This window comes from Archocentrus centrarchus, chromosome 6, assembly GCF_007364275.1.
Source record: "Archocentrus centrarchus isolate MPI-CPG fArcCen1 chromosome 6, fArcCen1, whole genome shotgun sequence".
NCBI lineage: Eukaryota > Metazoa > Chordata > Actinopteri > Cichliformes > Cichlidae > Archocentrus > Archocentrus centrarchus.
In genome coordinates, this window is record NC_044351.1 from 2,034,552 (window position 1) to 2,053,475 (window position 18,924).

Here is an 18,924-nt window from a genome sequence, read left to right on the forward strand (position 1 = left end):
AGGTAACCGCTGACACTCTTGAGCTTTAGGCCTCAGTCGCATTGGAAAAAGTACAACATGCTTCTGTCTGTGATTATTCTGACTGCGCGTGCCAGAAATCACCTCTGATTTTGCTCTGCTGCAGCTCAGAGGTCCAGCAGACCTTTATTTTGATGGGGTTCTTCATCGTCTCTGTTAACAGCAGCAGGCTGATATTAGTGAGCAGCTTCACGAGGCCCACAAACACAAATGAAACAAATGAAACACACCTGAAGCAGAAGCTGTCAGTGCTGCTGCTGCTGATACAGACAGAAACACAGACACTGTTAAATAATGCTCTGCTCGCTGGGTTTCAGAGAGGAGCACTCCTCTTCATCATCATCTTCTTCTCTGCTCACAGATAAAGACAGCTGATGTGCGTCACCATCAGGGCGGCAGCGAAGCCTCGTCTGCTGCAGACCTCCCACCAAAGGCCTCTTCTGCTCAGGTCAGAGTGCTGCGGGGCTTTAATGACCTCTGACAGCTGCAGACGTTAAACTTTTCAGTTTGCTGGAAACGCTTTGACTTCGCTGTGGAGGCAGAAACAGGTTTTTGAGTGCAGAAACACCTGCAGTGGAGAGTGATTCAGGTGATGTTCAGGTGATTCAGTCCACTTAATCTTTTTTTATGGTCATTTCACAGCAGTTTAGGGTTAAAAAAATTAAAGTGATCTCCAAAAACGGACCCTTTCGCCACCAGGGGCAGCACTTTAGCACAAAGTGCAGGTGCAGTTGCCCACCTGCTGCAGTAAGAAAGAGGAAAATACAGCAGAAGAGCCCAGAGTCTAAAGAGATTTAAACACCTCTTTAAAAGGTTGGCCCCAGAACGGGAATTAAAAGGTTAAACTGGTTTCTGAATGTGTGTGCAGGAGCTGCTGCAGCAACATGATTGGCTCTTTGTAGGCAGGTGAAGGAAACTTGCCATCTTCAGCGTTTAAGAACCCTAAACATGTTCCTCCATTTATGTGAAGCATGAATCAGAAAACCTGAGGATGCACATTTCTGCTCCTCTGAGTTTTCTGTTCTGGTTTTAGCTCTGCTTCAGGATGAAATGCTCCAATAAAACAGAGTAAAATAAAGTAAGGAGACATCATGATGTTCCTGACAGGTCAAACGTCAGCTGGATGAACCTGACAGACCTGATGGTCCTTCAGAGAAGCCTCTGCTGATCCACGGGCTGACGGTGGAGCGTTACAGAGAAATCTACAACTCGGTGTTCACACCGTCGGTCCTCGCCGAGCTGTCCTCGTCCAAAAAGCCCGTAAGACCTTTGACCTCACTCAGCTGCAGCACATTTCACACAGACACTCTCAGTCCTGTTCCAGGCTCTTCAGTCGCTGATGATGACCTCTGTCCCAGCTGTGTGGAGCTCCTGCTGCTCTCTGCTGCCTCAGTTACTCTGAGCTCTCTGTGCTCTGCAGGATTATGTCTGCCAGGTCCTGGAGCTGAAGCACCATCTGTGGACGAAGCTGAGCCGACCTCAGCTGGTGGAGAAGGTGGGCGAGGACGGACGCGTGGAGGTCACCGAAGTGTTGGACCTGACTTAAGATGACAGCTCAGCGTTTTATTCATGTGGACTTTAAGTAATAAACTTTATAAACTTTGTAACTTAATAAATCTTTTTAAACCTCACTGGCAGGAGGCACACGGCTCACCTTATCAGACACTTTCACACAGTGCAACAAGCACTCTGTCAGAGTAGACGCTCTCCTGAATCAGAGGAATGTTTGGTTTTCAGCTTGGCACAAGTCAGCTTTACCCATCATGCCGCTGCAGATGACTTCTGAGGCTGACAGAGGGGCGCTTCTTCCTCTTCTCTCAGGTGTAGCGTAACAAAGGCAATGCTCTTTGAGCTGCAAGCTCTTTCATTGTGCAAAGGAATCATAAAGACATTATTTACTGACAGAAATCTTCATGAGCATTATCAGGGGTGGGCAGCAGTCGGAGTACAGGGAGCTGGTGAAGAGCTTTGTGGAGTGGTCCAGCAGCAATCACCTCTTCCTGATTTAAACCAGAATAAAGTATCAGTGCATGTTTTTGAGGCTTTTTAGGAAATATGTGATTTAGGGTGTTTCACCTGCTTTTGGACATGTTGGACAGTTTTCATCCAAAAGATGAATATTTACGCATAACTCTGCAAATGCACCTAATTACAGACCAGTAAATAAACCAATTGTAATATAAAAATAATAATTATTCAGCATACAGAATTGCTGAGCATCAGTGGAATAATATCAAATACAAGTGGTTAGCAATTGGGCGCAGTGCTACAGGAAGAGCTGTAAATATGTTATTACACTGTTATACAATAAAATGGCATGGTGAGACCCCAAGAACACAACTGAGGCATGAAAGCAAAGTCTACTGGTCTATCCATGCAACATGACCACAGTGTGAAAACAACAAAACGCTGTGACCACAGGAACAGTGAGTAAACCAGTCGCATTAAACACCACAGCTCACAAATGCAGTTATATCTGAACATGCATGAATAAAGCCAAGATAATCCCAGCTAGCACGTCCCGTCCACTGAACCTTGTAAATATTCAACAGCCCTGACATATAAGTGTCACGATTCGGCAGTGAGGCAGGCAAACACAAGACTCAGCAGGGAAAGCATAAACTCAGAAAAACACAACTTTATTGCTGGATGCACATCAGGTACAAAAAAAACTAGGAGACTGCAACTGGAGCTAATAATTAAAGAAACTAGGAATACACTCGGAACCAGGAAACACACCTGAGTGAGACGATGTGACAAAGAACAGGAGGACACAGATGATACACACACAAGTTAATCAGGGAGATACACCTGTGAGCACAACTGAACAATACAAGGGAAACAAAACTGAATACAACAATACAAAAGACTGCCAAAGTAAAACAGGAAGTAGACATGGGGAAAAAAAAGAGAAATGCTTACGTGACACAACACAGGGAAGCAGACACACTGAAGGACTACAACTCCCACACTTAGGAACAAGAATACAGCACAGGAAACTAGACACAGGAGGAGGACTCAAACTACAGCACAGAGAGAGAGAGCAGGACTGAATCTACTTATAAAACACCAACCAGAACCGGGAACACAGGAACCCTGAGAACTGAAACAGGATTCAACACAAAGTGAACAACAGCCAAGAACAGAAGTCAGAAAACTAAACTAAGAAGCCTGAGGATAGAAACGAACATACCAACCAGGAATTACCAGAAAAAAGTACAAAATTCAAAACTGCAAAAACACTATTGTAGCTCCTGTAGGTTTTTTTTTTTTGCTGCTGCTCTGTGTGGATTTACACGACTCAATTCAACCACGTGTAACCCAGTATTTCAGGAGCCGTCTTGGCTGATTTCCATCCTCTGCACTGACAGTAACTGTTCATACTGACAGCATACAGCTGCAATAAAGGTTGAATCCAGTGAATGAATCTCAGCTTCATCAACTTAAATTCAAACTCATCTCTGCTGCGCTGATGTAACCTGTAACTCTGACCATGAACAGCTGCTGCGCACCAGCACCGAGCTTCACTGTATTTGGGCATGATGGATTTAAAGGGAGGAGACTGGAAGCAGATTATAAAAGAGTCTTATATATCTGCAGTTTATTGCAGTTTTTCACAGATGAAACTGTCATAAAGTAACTGCAGAGTAACAAAGCAGCTCAGAGGGAGCAGGTTTGTTGTCATCATGTTAAAGAACTTCTTTCTTCTTTTTGTCAATACGAAAATCATTGTAGAGCCTCAGAATAAGTTATAAAAGCAAAACGACATCGTACTCGATTCATCGGGATGATAAGAACATGCTGATGGCATGCAGCTCCTCAGCGTGTGCTGGTAACGGGGTTCGACCCCCCCGGACTCCCAGCGGGAAGCATCCATGAGAATCAGCAGAATTAATTTGCACCTGAACACAAATCCCAATAATAATATTTATATTTAATATGGCATAAAGTTAAACAAATGAGCACAAATAAGTAAATAATAACTCTGCAGTAAAAACATAAATCATAACGTACCTAAAAACCTGAAGCCGGTCTTTGAGAAGTGATTTTAAAGATCTGATTGTTTTCACAGCTCAGAGTTTCAGAGGTTTAAACCTGCAGCTGCAGATCAGAGGGTGATACAGAGCAGCTTATCAGTGCTCTGTATCACCCTCAAAGTGATGCCTGAAGAAGCACAGAGCAGACCCGACCTGCCCAGACCTGCCTGAGCGCCCCCATGGGGCCCGTTCAAGGAATCAGTCCATCACTGCTGCTGTGCACATGAGCAAAAATGACCCAACAGAGAGCTCCTCTCCGTCAGAGCAGGTGATGCACATCCATCAAAAACAGGATGTGGCCACAAACAACATGCAAGACCAAACCTGATGCGGCGCCACATTAAAGAAGACACACAAAAAGGACAAAATGTAACAATATCAGACTAACATCACTGTGACAGGAAAACGAGTGTGAGTGTATCAGCAGCAGGTTAGTGTTTCAGTCTGTGTGTGCGTGGAAACCCTGATGCGTCTGTGTAATGGGAGGAGCTTAAATGTGCATCATTAAAGACAAACATTTATCATTTTTAGTGAGATCCAAACTTTTTTACAAAGAGCTGATCTCCAGTCCTCTGCTGAGATGTCACTTCGGGGGATGTGTAAACGGGATGTGAGGAGATGACAGATAAATCCATGTTACCACAGTAGTTGCAGTGAAGCTTCACCAGAATCAGATTCGATCCCTGTCTGCAGCTGATTTACATCAGTCAGCACTGATGAACTGATAAATTTACACTGGCTGCCTCTGAAACTCTGTACTGATGTCAAAGTTTTACTCGTCACAGTTAAAGGACTCATTAACCCCTCACGTGCCGGTGAATGAGGCTCCCATCGAGCTCCCGCCTGTGGAACGATCTGAAGATTAAGATGAGAACAGGAACTGTTTACATTTCTTCTTCACTTTTTTGTGTGTTTGTTTGATTTGAATCTCTTCTGTGAAGCACTTTGTAATCTTCTCAAGAGGAAATGAATTACATAAAATATTTTGTGTAAAGTTTCACTTTACTGCTTCTCTCTGGTTCTCTCACAGACTCAGAGGAACCGCGGCTGAAACACCACAGAGATACTCAAGGAGGTCCATTAAGCCAAAGAATAAGACACAGAAAGAGAAAATGATGGAAGCTGGAGGAGATGGAGGCCAGGCGGAGAGAGCGACTTCGCTCATTCGGGCTGTGCTTCAGGGAGCTTCAGCTGGAGCGGTTTCTGGAGCTTCAGCTGGGGCGGGTGGTGGAGCCAGCGTGGCTGCTGCTTTGGGAGCAGAAGCTTCAGTGGGAGCTGCAATAGGAGCTGCAGTGTCGGGTTCAATAGGAGGTGTGGTGGGAGGAGTGATTGCAGTGAAAAAGAAGGCATGCGTCACACAGTGAATCTGAGGGTTACTTAAGCATCGCTGCAGGTGATTAAAGCCACATTATCACCGAGATACAAGGACATAATCAGTGTGTAATTTAAATCTGATCATAGTTTTCTTTCTGCTTTTCCTCTCAATCAACCATCTTCACCAGCTGATCGTTTCTGCTGCTTTTAGAGTTTAGGAGCATCTTGATTTCAGAGACAGTTGCTGATCACTGACTGTGGGGCATCAGAGGGAAAGTGTAAATGCAGGCAGAGCTTTAGCTTCATGTATCCAGTGCCCCTCACCCATGTTTATACATGCTAATAAACACAAAGCTGCAAAAGGACGATGATCTGCATCAGAGCTTCAATTTGGTTTTGTTTCTCCAACACAAACTGTTCTGGGTCTCAGAGTCTCTGTGGGGTGTCGACACCCCCGGACTCTCCAGCACTCGGCTGTCTGCGCAGCAGGAAGGAAATCAGAAAACATCAAGAAGTTCATCAGAGAAGACGAGAACATCCAGAAGCTGCTGAAGAGCTGCAGTGGTGTCAACAACAAGCTAGAAAACAGGGTCCGAGAGCTGCTGGAGAGGATAGATCTGAGGGAGGACAGCCGTACTGTGGGGGTACAAGGAAACTGCACCCTCTGTCAATTCAAAGGTTTTATCTGTCAGGACCATCCATCCATTCTCTTCCACTTATCCGGGGCCGGGTCGCGGGGGCAGGAGCCTAAGCAGAGAAGCCCAGGCTTCCCTCTCCCCAGCCACCTCCTCCAGCTCATCCGGAGGGACCCCAAGGCGTTCCCAGGCCAGCCGAAAGATATAATCTCTCCAGCGTGTCCTGGGTCTACCACGGGGCCTCTTCCCGGTGGGACATGCCCGGAACACCTCACCCAAGAGGCAGCCAGGAGGCATCCTAATCAGATGCCCGAGCCACCTCAACTGGCTCCTTTCGATGTGGAGGAGCAGCGGCTCTACTCTGAGCCCCTTCCAGATGGCTACACTCCTCACCTTATCTCTAAGGGAGAGGCCAGTCACCCTACGAAGGAAACTCATGTCTGCCGCTTGTATTCGCAATCTTATTCTTTCGGTCACTACCCAAAGCTCGTGACCATAGGTGAGGGTAGGAACGTAGATCGACCGGTAAATCGAGAGCTTCGCTTTTACACTAAGCTCTCTCTTCACCACGACAGACCGGTGCAGCGTCCGCATCACTGCAGAATCAGCCCCGATCGATCTGTCGATCTCCCGCTCCCCTCTCCCATCACTCGTGAACAAGACCCCGAGATACTTGAACTCCTCCACTTGGAGGAGTTCAAGCTCAGGAACGAGCAAGATGAGTGTCTATGGTGTCTGCTTCTGGGTCCTCCCCCTTGTTTAGCTTCTGGCGTGACAAGTTCAGAAAGGTTCCTGCTGCCACCACGGCCGCCTGCAGAGGAGCATAAAATAACAGAGGAACATTTCAGTGTTTGAGCTGAACGAACTGCTCTTTGCACCTCCTGTTCTTTTTAAATGTGCTGAGTAAGTAAAAGTGGTCTGCAGGTTTTACAGAGCTGTGCTTTTACTCCTGCTGGGCAGGTGCAGGTCCAGCCTGTCCTCTACCGCCCCCTGCTGGTGAAAGATGTTCATGCTCTTAGGTAACCTAGGAACTATTATCACTATTATTATGATGACGATGATGATTTAGTAATTGATCAACATATTGATTTGTTCTAACAGGGGTGATGATTCATTAACTGTCAGAATGCTTGAAGCACAAAATGTAAAGGAGCCCACCCACCACTTTAATCATACTCTGGATCTGGTCCTGACATATGGCATAGAAACTGAAGACTTAACAGTATTCCCTGAAAGCCCCCTCCTGTCTGATCATTTCTTAGTAACATTTACATTTACTTTAATGGATTACACAGCAGTGGGGAATAAGTTTTATTACAGTAGAAGTCTTTCTGAAAGTGCTGTAACTAAGTTTAAGGATCTAATTCCTTCATTGTTATGCTCTTCAGTGCCAACACAGTACAGAGCAGCTACCTAAACTCTGCTCCCAGTGAGGTTGATTATCTCGTCAATAGTTTTACATCCTCACTGCGTATAACTTTTGATACTGTGGCTCCTCTGAAAAGGAAAGCTTCAAATCAGAAGTGCCTGACTCCGTGGTATAATTCACAAACGCACAGCTTAAAGCAGATAACCCGAAAGCTGGAGAGGGAATGGCGTCTCACTAAATTAGAAGATGCTCATTTAGCCTGGAAAAAGAGTTTGTTGCTCTATAAAAAAGCCCTCCGTAAAGCTAGGACATCTTACTCTTCATCATTAATTGAAGAAAATAAGAACAACCCCAGGTTTGTTTTCAGCACTGTAGCCAGGCTGACAAAGAGTCAGAGCTCTGTAGAGCCGAGTATTCCTTTCACGTTAACTAGTAGTGACTTCATGGATTTCTTTACAAATTAAATTTTAGACATTAGAGAAAAAATTATTCATAACCATCTTTATCTTGATCTTCATGTTCGGCTGCTTTCAGCACTGCTGGTATTTGTTTAGACTCTTTGGCTCCAGTTGATCTTTCAGAGTTAACTTCAATAGTTACTTCCTCCAAACCAGCAACATGTTTATTAGATCCCATTCCTACTAGACTGTTCAAAGAAGTCTTTCCAATTATTGATGCTTCAATCTTACAAATGATCAATCAGTCTTTATTAGTTGGCTGTGTACCACAGGCCTTCAAGGTGGCTGTAATTAAACCTCTGCTTAAAAAGCCATCACTTGACCCAGCTGTCTTAGCTAATTATAGGCCAATCTCCAACCTTCCTTTTCTCTCAAAGACTCTTGAAAGAGTAGTTGTAAAACAGCTAACCGATCACCTGCAGAGGAACGGTTTATTTGAAGAGTTTCAGTCAGGTTTCAGAATTCATCACAGTACAGAAACAGCATTAGTGAAGGTTACCAATGATCTTCTTACAGCCTCTGACAGTGGACTCATCTCTGTTCTTGTCCTGTTGGACCTCAGTGCAGCTTTTGATACTGTTGACCATAACATTTTATTACAGAGATTAGAGCATACTATAGGTATTAAAGCAGGGGTGTCCAAACTTTTTGGACAGAGGGCCACACATGGAAAAATATACAAAAGGCCGGGCCACTTAGTTCAGGACAAATTTTATATATCACAAGTTATTAAACCAAACACATGTGAATAATCATTGACATTGCCTGGATCACAGCTTTTTATTAATGATTTTTCAATTTTTCATTTATTCTGCTGCTTTACAGGTCTTTTCACTGTTGGCAGCCTCACATTGCTTCTTACTCGGGATCATGATTCCCTCTTCACACCCCTGTATAAAAATGGGGAAATATAAGGGGGAAAGAGGAAGGGTATATGTGAGCTTGTTATGCAAATATGTATGTGGGCTTGTTAACAGATTTATGTTTGTTGCAAAATGTTATCAACTTAAATTGACTGAATTTATAAATTAATTACTTATTTACACATGATTATATAATAATGTGTATTTTTACCTCACCTAAAATGGGAACAGTGCTGCACTTAGTGGGAGCAGTGATGCTGTGCTTTGGCCTGAAGGATGGCTGGCAGATCAGGAGTAAGTTTGGTGGTTGAGATGCGGAGGACATCACAGAGAGATGGCTGTCAGTCATTTTGGTTCTCAGTCTGCTTTTGTTCAGAGTTAATAATGAAAATGTTTGCTCACATATGTATGTGGAGCCAAACAGACTCATCATTCTTTTTGCATGGCGTCTCATCAGAGGAAACTTGTCCTTTTCCACGCTCCGATAGAAGTCAGGTAGGGACAAAAGCTGGTGTTGATTTCTCAGAGAATCATCACACTGCATATCAATAAGTTCTAATTGCAGACTCTCTTCCACTTCCTCTGCATCCACCAGGAAGGCAGTCGAGAACAGTTTGATTTGTTTTTCAATATTAGAGAAATCTTGGAAGCGCTGACTGAATTCTGTCAGAGATGTGATAACAGACAAATATTTCCCTTTCTTAAGAGAAAGATTGGCCTTTGGAAAAGCACTCTTGATTTCTGACAGCGTGGGGAAGTGCGCAAAATTAAAGTTGCGTAACTGTGCCTCAAAGAGACGGAGTTTCACGCAGAATGCCTTCATCTGCGTATAAAGTTGTGGTACAAGCTGGTCTTTGCCTTGTAGGCTCTTGTTAAGTGAGTTTAGATGATCGGTAAGATCAACTAAAAATGCTAGGTCGGCCAACCATAAAGGATCACTCAGCTCATGAAGCGGGCGGTCCTTTTCTTTCAAAAACTGGTCAATTTCCGACCTCAGGGCATAAAACCGCTGCAGCACGGAGCCGCGACTTAGCCAGCGCACATCACAATGGTACAGCAGGTCTCCGTATTCAGCATCGATGTCTGATAGGAACGCTTGAAATTCTCTGTGGTACAGCCCTCGTGCTCGAATTATGTTTACCGTTTTCACAACAGTGTTCATCACATCGCCGAGCTGGACTGTCTTGGAGCAGAGGGCTTCTTGGTGAATGATACAATGCATTTTCACAGCCTCACCTCCACTCTCTTTAACCTTGGCACACACCATAGAGGCCATTCCTTTGCGCTCTCCGGTCATAGCTGGGGCTCCATCCGTTGTAACTCCACACAACTTGTCCCATTTAAGTCCCATGTTGTCAACTGCATCTGATACCGCTTCAAAAATGTCCTTACCCGTCGTTGTGCCCTTTAGACTTCTAAGATCAAGCAGCTCCTCCGTGATGCAAAAATTATCATCAACTCCCCGCAAAAAAATTAACAGCTGTGCGGTGTCTGTGGCATCTGTGCTCTCATCACATGCTATCGAGTAAAAATCAAAAGCGCAAGCTTTATCTGACATTTGATGTTTTAAGTCAGCAGACAAGTCTTCTATTCGCCGCACAACTGTGTTTCTGGACATGCTCACGCTGCTGAATTCCTGCAGTTTTTCCGGGCACATTATTCCTGCAACTTTAGTGAGGCACTGTTTTATGAAGTCTCCATCTGAGAAAGGTTTCCCGTGTTGTGCAATGAGTTGAGCTATCTCGTAGCTAGCCACTGTGGCATTTTCTTGTGCCTTATTAGCACGAAAAAAATACTGTTGCTGAGCTAACAGGCTGGCTGCCATTTGCTTAACTTTATGTTCTCGTTCGGCACCAGTGTAGGATGCATACGTCTGATGTTTGGTTTCATAGTGTCTTCGTAAATTATACTCTTTCATCACTGCCACAGTCTCAGTACAAATCAAGCAGACACACTTCCCTTTCACTTCTATAAAAAAGTATTCATTTGCCCACCGTGTCTGAAATCTTCTGCATTCACACGCTACCTTACGTTTCTTCATAGACGCCATTTTTTGTCTGCCCTGACATTTTTCTTCACTTATCTTGTTTTGTTGAGAAACTGCCTTGTTCAAGATAGTAGCTCCACCTAGTGTTAAAAAAGTGCAGTGCAGTCAAGCAGAAATTTGACGCTTGGGCCATATTGTATTATACCTATTTTAATTTGCTGCGGGCCAATTAAAAATGGACGGCGGGCCGCAGTTGGCCCGCGGGCCGTAGTTTGGACACCCCTGTATTAAAGGTACTGTACTGCAGTGGTTTGAATCATATTTATCTCATAGACTCCAATTTGTTCATGTAAATGGGGAGTCTTCTTCACACACTAAGGTTAATTATGGAGTTCCACAGGGTTCTGTGCTAGGACCAATTTTATTTACATTATACATGCTTCCCTTAGGCAGTATTATTAGAAAGCATTGCATCAATTTCATTGTTATGCAGATGATACTCAGCTTTATCTATCAATGAAGCCAGATGACACACATCAATTAGTTAAACTGCAGGAATGTCTTAAAGACATTAAGGCCTGGATGACCTCTAATTTCCTGCTTCTAAATTCAGATCAAACTGAAGTTCTTGTTCTCGGCCCCACAAATCTTAGAAACATGGTGTCAAACCAGATACTTACTCTGGATGGCATTACTTTGGCCTCCAGGAACACTGTGAGAAATCTTGGAGTCATTTTTGACCAGGATATGTTCTTCAATGCACATATTAATACCAGAGGTGGCAAAAGTACTGACATTCTGTACTTAAGTAGAAGTACAAGTACTTATGTTAAAGAATACTTTAGTAAAAGTCGAAGTACTGGTTCAACTTCTCTACTTAAGTAAAAGTAAAAAAGTACAGGCTCTGAAATGTACTCAAAGTAAGAAAGTAAAAGTAGTTCTTTGGAGGATGTTTCTACCTGCTATTTTTGTGTAAAACAAACCGAACCTCATTATATATTATTGTAATAATATAAAATAGTACATGAGAATACAAATGTTATTCCAATCTAAATTTTAATCCTAATGGATGCTCTCAGCTTGAATCTGTTATGTAGGACACAAACTGTTAAAGGGAATTTAAACACAGCTCTGTTCTCTGTGTCCTCCATAGTAGAGGGTGACTGTGCCTCCACCTAAACACCAACATGAGGATACTCAGGGGTTACAGTGGGATTCAGAAGGTGGAGGAACCCTAAGATCAGCTGTAGTGGCTCTGCATGGGGAGAAGAATCACAGCTTTCTATTGTAGCTGCAGTAAATGATGTTGGTGTGCAGGCTGTGATCAGCTGACCTGCTGCTGCTGCTCTGAGGTTTACTGCTCTGTGTGGATGAACTGAACTCACAAAGATGTAACCCAGTATTTCACAGCTATCTGAGCTGATCTCCATCCCCTACACTGACAGCATACAGGCTGTAGAAATGTTGGACTCAGTGAATGAATCTCAGCATCAGCAGCTTTGATTCAAACTCATCTCTGCTGCACTGATGTAACCTGTAACTCTGACCATGAACACAAACACTGTGCTCCAGTCCAACACAGAGCTTTACTGTAAATACAGTACAACAAACTAACCTATTTATTAAACACTAAACTGCAGCATTTTCATAGAATCTTTGAATTACACAAAGTCAGCATACTTCAGTTTATTTTCCAGTCCTTACCTTTAAATCTAACCTCTCTTCTTCCTCTCCTGTCCTCTTTCTCCATCTCTGAGTGAACTTCTCTCTCTTTGCTCTCCCTGAAATACAGCAGCTCTTCTTTTAGCTAGCAGACACACTGTGTGACAAACTGCACACACTTTGTGTGTTTGCTGATATTTGTTGAGCATTTAGAAACGTTGCATTTACCTGCCACACGTTACTCCCTTCATGCTCGCTCCTCTTCAGTAGCGCTAGCTAAGCTGTTTATGTGCCGCAGCGCAACTTAGGGACTCGGTCCGGCCCGCTGTGACCCCTGATTATAGCGCTATAAATGATACATTAATTATATGGGTTTGCGTATTTAATCCCTTTGTACGAGATAAGCCCCGGTGATGGAGGATACGCAGTACGATTGTCTCTTATATATTATTATTCCTCCATTTAGGCTCAGATCGTTTTATGTTTGAAGGCGCACTGACCGGAAATGCAAACTTCTCTCTGACGTTAAAAAGTAACGAGTCTGTTTTGAAAATGTAAGAAGTAGAAAGTACAGATACTTGCGTAAAAATGTAGGGAGTAAAAGTAAAAAGTAGTCAGAAAAATAAATACTTAAGTAAAGTACAGATACCTGAAAAATCTACTTAAGTACAGTAACGAAGTATTTGTACTTCGTTACTTCCCACCTCTGATTAATACATACAAATATGTAGGACTGCTTTTTTGCATTTGTGCAATATTTCTAAAATTAGAAACATCCTGGGCAGCACGATGATGCGGTGGTTAGCACAGAAGGCCCGGGTTTGATTCCACCTTGGCCTGGGCCCCTCCCAATCTCTCTGTGTGGAGTTTGCATGTTCTCCCCGTGTCTGTGTGGGTTTTCTCTGGGTACTCTGGTTTCCTCCCACAATCCAAAGACATGCAGTTACTGGGGTTAGGTTAATTGGCTTCTCTAAATTGCCCATAGGTGTGAATGTGAGTGGTTGTCTGTCTCTGTGTGTTAGCCCTGCGACAGGCTGGTGACCTGTACAGGGTGTACCCTGCCTCTTGCCCAATGTCAGCTGGGATAGGCTCCAGCCCCCCCCACAACCCTGAAAAGGATGAGCGGAAGAGAATGGATGGATGGAGAAACATCCTTTGTCAGAGTGATGCTGAGAAGCTAATTGATGCATTTATTACTTCTAGGATGGACTATTGTAATTCATTATTATCAGGCTGTCCTAAAAGCTCCCTGAAAAGACTTCAGCTGATCAAAAATGCTGCAGCTAGAGTACTGACAGGGACTAGAAAGAGAGAGCAGATTTCTCCCATATTGGCTTCTCTTCATTGGCTCCCTGTTAAATCTAGAATAGAATTTAAAATCCTTCTCCTCACCTACAAGGTCTTGAATAATCAGGCACCATCTTATCTCAAAGACCTCATAGTACCATATCACCCCAACAGAGCACTTCACTCTCAGACTGCTGGCTTACTTGTGGTTCCTAGGATACTTAAGAGTAGAATGGGAGGCAGAGCCTTCAGCTTTCAGGCGCCTCTTCTGTGGAACCAGCTCCCAGCTTGGATTCAGGAGACAGACACCCTCTCTATTTTTAAGATTAGGCTTAAAACTTTCCTTTTTGATCAAGCTTATAGTTAGGGCTGGATCAGGTGACCCTGAACCCTCCCTTAGTTATGCTGCTATAGGCCTAGGCTGCTGGGGGGTTCCCATAATGCACTGTTTCTATTTATTCACCTTTTATACTCTATTTATACTTCACTCTCCATTCAATCATCAGTTACTATTAATCTCGGTCTCTCTTCCACAGTGTGTCTTTTGTCCTGTTTCTCTCCCCCCTCACAGCAGATGACCCCCCCCTCCCTGAGCCTGGTTCTGCTGGAGGTTTCTTCCTGTTAAAGGGAGTTTTTCCTTCCCACTGTCACCAAGTGCTGCTCATAGGGGGTCGTTTTGACTGTTGGGTTTTCTCTGTATTATTGTAGGGTCTTTACAAACAATAGAAATTGCCTTGAGGTGACTGTTTGTGGTGATTTGGTGCAATACAAATAAAATTGAATTGAATTGTACAGGCTGTCATGTAAAGGCTGTGTGGCAGGCACGAAGAAGGACCCCAATGCAGGATATGCATTGTACTGAACCAAAAGGCCAGATTAGACAGGTCTAGTGGCAAAAACGCAGAGCAAAACACAATAGACTGAACCATCAAGGCAAAACAGGATACACACAGCTGGAGAACATAAGACAACAGTCAGAGAAAACACAGGACTTAAATACACAGGAGGGCTAATCAGGGAGGTGGAAACAGGTGGGAACACAGTTGACGCTAATAACACTGACGAGACAAGGGGAAGCAAAATTAAACATAATACACAAGGACCAGATGCCTTTCAAAATAAAACAGAAAGTAAGATGAGGGAACAAAGACGCAGAATACTGGGAGAACACAAAGAACTAGAAATCATCAACTAAACCCCACAACCAAAGAAACCCAGAACAGAACAGACACAATAAGGCAAAACAAAAACACACAGGATTAAAAGGACCCAGTCACAACTTCTTCATTTATATCTTTTCCTTCCCAACACCTATGAACTGTAGAAGAAATAGGACCAAATAATTTAGACCAAATAATTTTGCTCACATTTTACATACTGACAGATCCTGTACATGTATTCAGAAGGTTTGATATCAACATTGGTAGGGACGTAAGTCCTTCTGTTTCTGAATCAGGGTCCAATGGGGTGCTAATTACATCTGCAGAGTGAATATTCAATCAATCAATCAACTTTATTTATAAAGCACTTTAAAATCAAATGCAGTTGGCCAAAGTGCTGTACAAATCTAAGCACAAACAAACAAAACACAGACATAAGATAAGGAAAGGATTAATAAATAAATAAATAAAACCACAGCTAAGAAAATAAACAAAGAAAACCAACATCTCAAACTGAGTTAAAAGCCAATAAGAAAAAATGTGTTTTAAGAGAGGACTTAAAAGCAGAGAGTGAGTCAGCCTGCCTAATGTGCAAAGAAAGATCGTTCCACAGTTTTGGGGCAGCAACTGAAAAAGCGCGGTCACCTCTGGACTTCCTCTTTGTCTTTGGAACAGCCAGCAGTGCCAGATCAGCTGACCTGAGTGAACGTGAAGGAACGTACAGGTGGAGCAGATCTGACAGATATGACGGGGCGAGGCCATGAAGACATTTAAAAACAAATAAAAGGATTTTAAAATCAATCCTAAAATGAACTGGGAGCCAGTGAAGTGAGGCCAAGATCGGAGATCTTTTTGACCCCAACTAAAAGCCGTGCAGCAGCATTTTGGACCATCTGGAGGCGGGCAAGCAGTGTCTGACTGAGCCCAACATAAAGTGCATTGCAGTAGTCTAAGTGAGTCGTAATAAAAGCATGGATTAAAATCTCAAAATGATACTGAGAAAGAAATGGTTTAACTTTGGCCAGTTGTCTTAGCTGATAAAAGCTGGACTTGACTAATGACTTAATTTGGGCATCAAGTTTGAGTTCACTGTCCAGCTTCACACCTAAGTTTGTTGCTGTCTTAGTAAGATGTTGAGTTAAGGGACCCAGGTCAATAGTCATTTTTGAAGTATCACTGGGCCCAAGCAGCAACACCTGTCTTTTTATCATTTAGGTGCAAAAAGTTAGTGGACAGCCATGCCTTGATTTCTCCAATGCACTCGAGGAGATGGTTAGTAGAATATGCATTTTGCTGCTTGAGAGGCACATAAATTTGGCAGTCATCAGCATAAAGGTGGAATGCGATGTCATGCTTTCTGAGAATTGATCCCATCGGAAGTAGGTTTGGGGCTTGGGGCACCCCACATGTAAGGGGTGCTGCGCAAGATTCAGCAGCCCCAATACGAACACAAAAACTTCTCTCTGACAGATAGGATCGAAACCAATCTAAAGCCACATCCTTAATGCCCACCCAGTTTTCCAGTCGAGACAGGAGGATCTGGTGGTCCACATCTCCCTGCCGTCCCTTGCTAATGTTGTGGAAATTATTTAGCAAATGAGAGAGACAAGATTAAGTGTTTTATTCTTGTACAAGAAGTCGCACACACTGATGAGTGTAAAAATGAGTTCTGAATCTTCACAGGCAGTTTTTTTTTATACTTCCCCTCCTGCTTTGCTGTCTTTGCAGATTCTTAGCTCAACGGTTAAGAAGAAGAAATCCCACCCTAACTGCAGCTTCCTGCTACAGATGGATAAGACAGTAAGCATGAGGTAGACGTCACACATTGCACAAAAAAAAAAATACGAGAAAGTGTGTATGTGACAGATAAGAAAACAGCCAACTGGACAGTTTTTAAGAACCAACAGGTCACACACTCCATAGCTGTACAACAGATTAAGAGTTAAAGTAAAATTTTCCATTACACTAATTGTGCCCTGTGATTGGTACGGACATAATGAAAGTTATTTGATGTTTCTCGGGCAGTGCAGGGCATAGAGTTCCCGGCTGATAATTAACAGTAATTAACACATGATGCACCTGTACAATAAGTATTGGCAACATCACTGGCCACTTACTGAGGTTACATTGTAGGGCTCCAAAGACTCAACACTGCAGAATAAATCAGGGCTGAGGGTATACGAAGCGTAATGTGACAAAATAATTCGAGTAATCATTTTTTGTTGATTACACTGTTTTAAGTCAAGTCAAGTTTATTTATAAAGCACATTTAAAACAACGACATTGACCAAAGTGCTGTGCAAGAGCTATAACCCCAAGGGCTATACTCAAATAAAAAATAAAAATAAATAAATAAAAACATTAAAAGACAATAAATAACATAAAATAACTAAAAACATTTAAAACAAATACCATAAAAATACCATAAAGCAATCGTCTAAAAGGAGGTAGCACTGCAGCCAAATGCCAAGGAAATGTGTTTTTAATAAAGATTTAAATGCGTGTATTGTCTGAGCTGTGCGGTTATGGAGAGGTAGATCGTTCCATAGCTTTGCTGCTGCAAAAGCTCGATCACCTCTGTTTTAGTCTAGTTTTAGGCCTCTGTAAGAGCAGCTGGTTAGATGACCTCAAAGCTCTTACAGGGGTGTGACTGTGAAGCAGCTCAGACAGATACAAAGGTTCCAGTCTGTTTAAGGCTTTAAAAGTAAGCAATAAAATCTTAAAATCGATTCTAAAACGGACAGGGAGCCAGTGAAGGGATGACAGGACCGGGGTAATGTGTTCATGCTTTTTTATACCGGTTAAAAGACGAGCTGCCGCATTCTGGACTACCTGCAGGCGGCGCACAGATGATTGATCTATGCCAAAGTACAGAGAATTACAGTAGTCCAGGCGGGAAGTAATAAAAGCATGAATAACTTTTTCCAGGTCCTGCTGCGGGAGATAAGGTTTTACCTTGGCAATGACTCTGAGTTGGTAAAAACTGATTTTGGTAACAGCACTTACTTGCTTCTCCATTTTAAAACTGCTATCTAAAATGACACCCAGATTTTTCACAGCATCACGACAGTGAGGAGCCAAATGACTCGGAGTGCCAGAGGAGCTGCTTGAGGGGTCAAATTTACCAAAGCATATGACCTCGGTTTAGCTTTCATTAAGATTTAGGAAATTGTTTCTCATCCAGGATTAATGTCACTTAGACAGTTCAGCAGGGGTTCCCATGGATCTCTGCTGTTCAGTTTGATGGGCATATACACCTGGATGTCATCAGCAAAACAGTAAAAAGAAATATTTTTTCCTAAAAATCGACCCTAGAGGCAACATATACAATGAGAAAAGACTTGGGCCCAGAATGGACCCTTGAGGCACTCCACAAGAAAGCTTTGCTGCGGTAGAAAAAACAGTTTCCTAGATGGACAGAGAAACTTCTATCAGTAAGATATGATCTGAACCAAGTCAGAACCGTGCCTTTAATGCCAGTTTCATGTTCTAGGCGGGATAGAAGGATCTCGTGGTCCACAGTGTCAAAGGCAGCTGACAGGTCTAGAAGTACTAAAACTGCGGGGCTACCAGAGTCCACAGTTAAAAGCAGATAGTTGAAAACTCTTAAAAGAGCCGTCTCTGTGCTGTGCAGTCAGCATCCTTTATGAAGGGCTTATATATAAAATGCAGAAATAACCTGTTTTTCAACAATCTTTAGGAGTCTGTGTTATTGTACCTACATTATAATCAATCCAGAGCTTTTTGGCCACTTCAAATATCTTTATATAACTGTCATGTTATATTAGTTGTGATTTCTGTTTAAAAATACATCTTTAATGTCAGATAGTTTTTACCTTGAATCCCCCCCCCCCCAAATATATATAAAAGTCACTTTGCCAAAAACTGATTGCAGCTTCTACCTTCTACCTTTTTTTTTGGCACAACACCAGCCTCTACTACATACTGTAGTAGAGGGCTTTTCAACTTTTTCAGCTCTCCCCCACTTACTGGTTTGTACCAAAGTCCAGCTTTTGTTGTTTGGGTGCTGGGGGGCTCCTGCATGAGCCGCAGCTCTGCTTCGCTCCACCTGTTGCGACTCGCTCTGTAAGTTTGACTGCGCCGTGACTCCAGATGTTTCCTCATATTTGACGT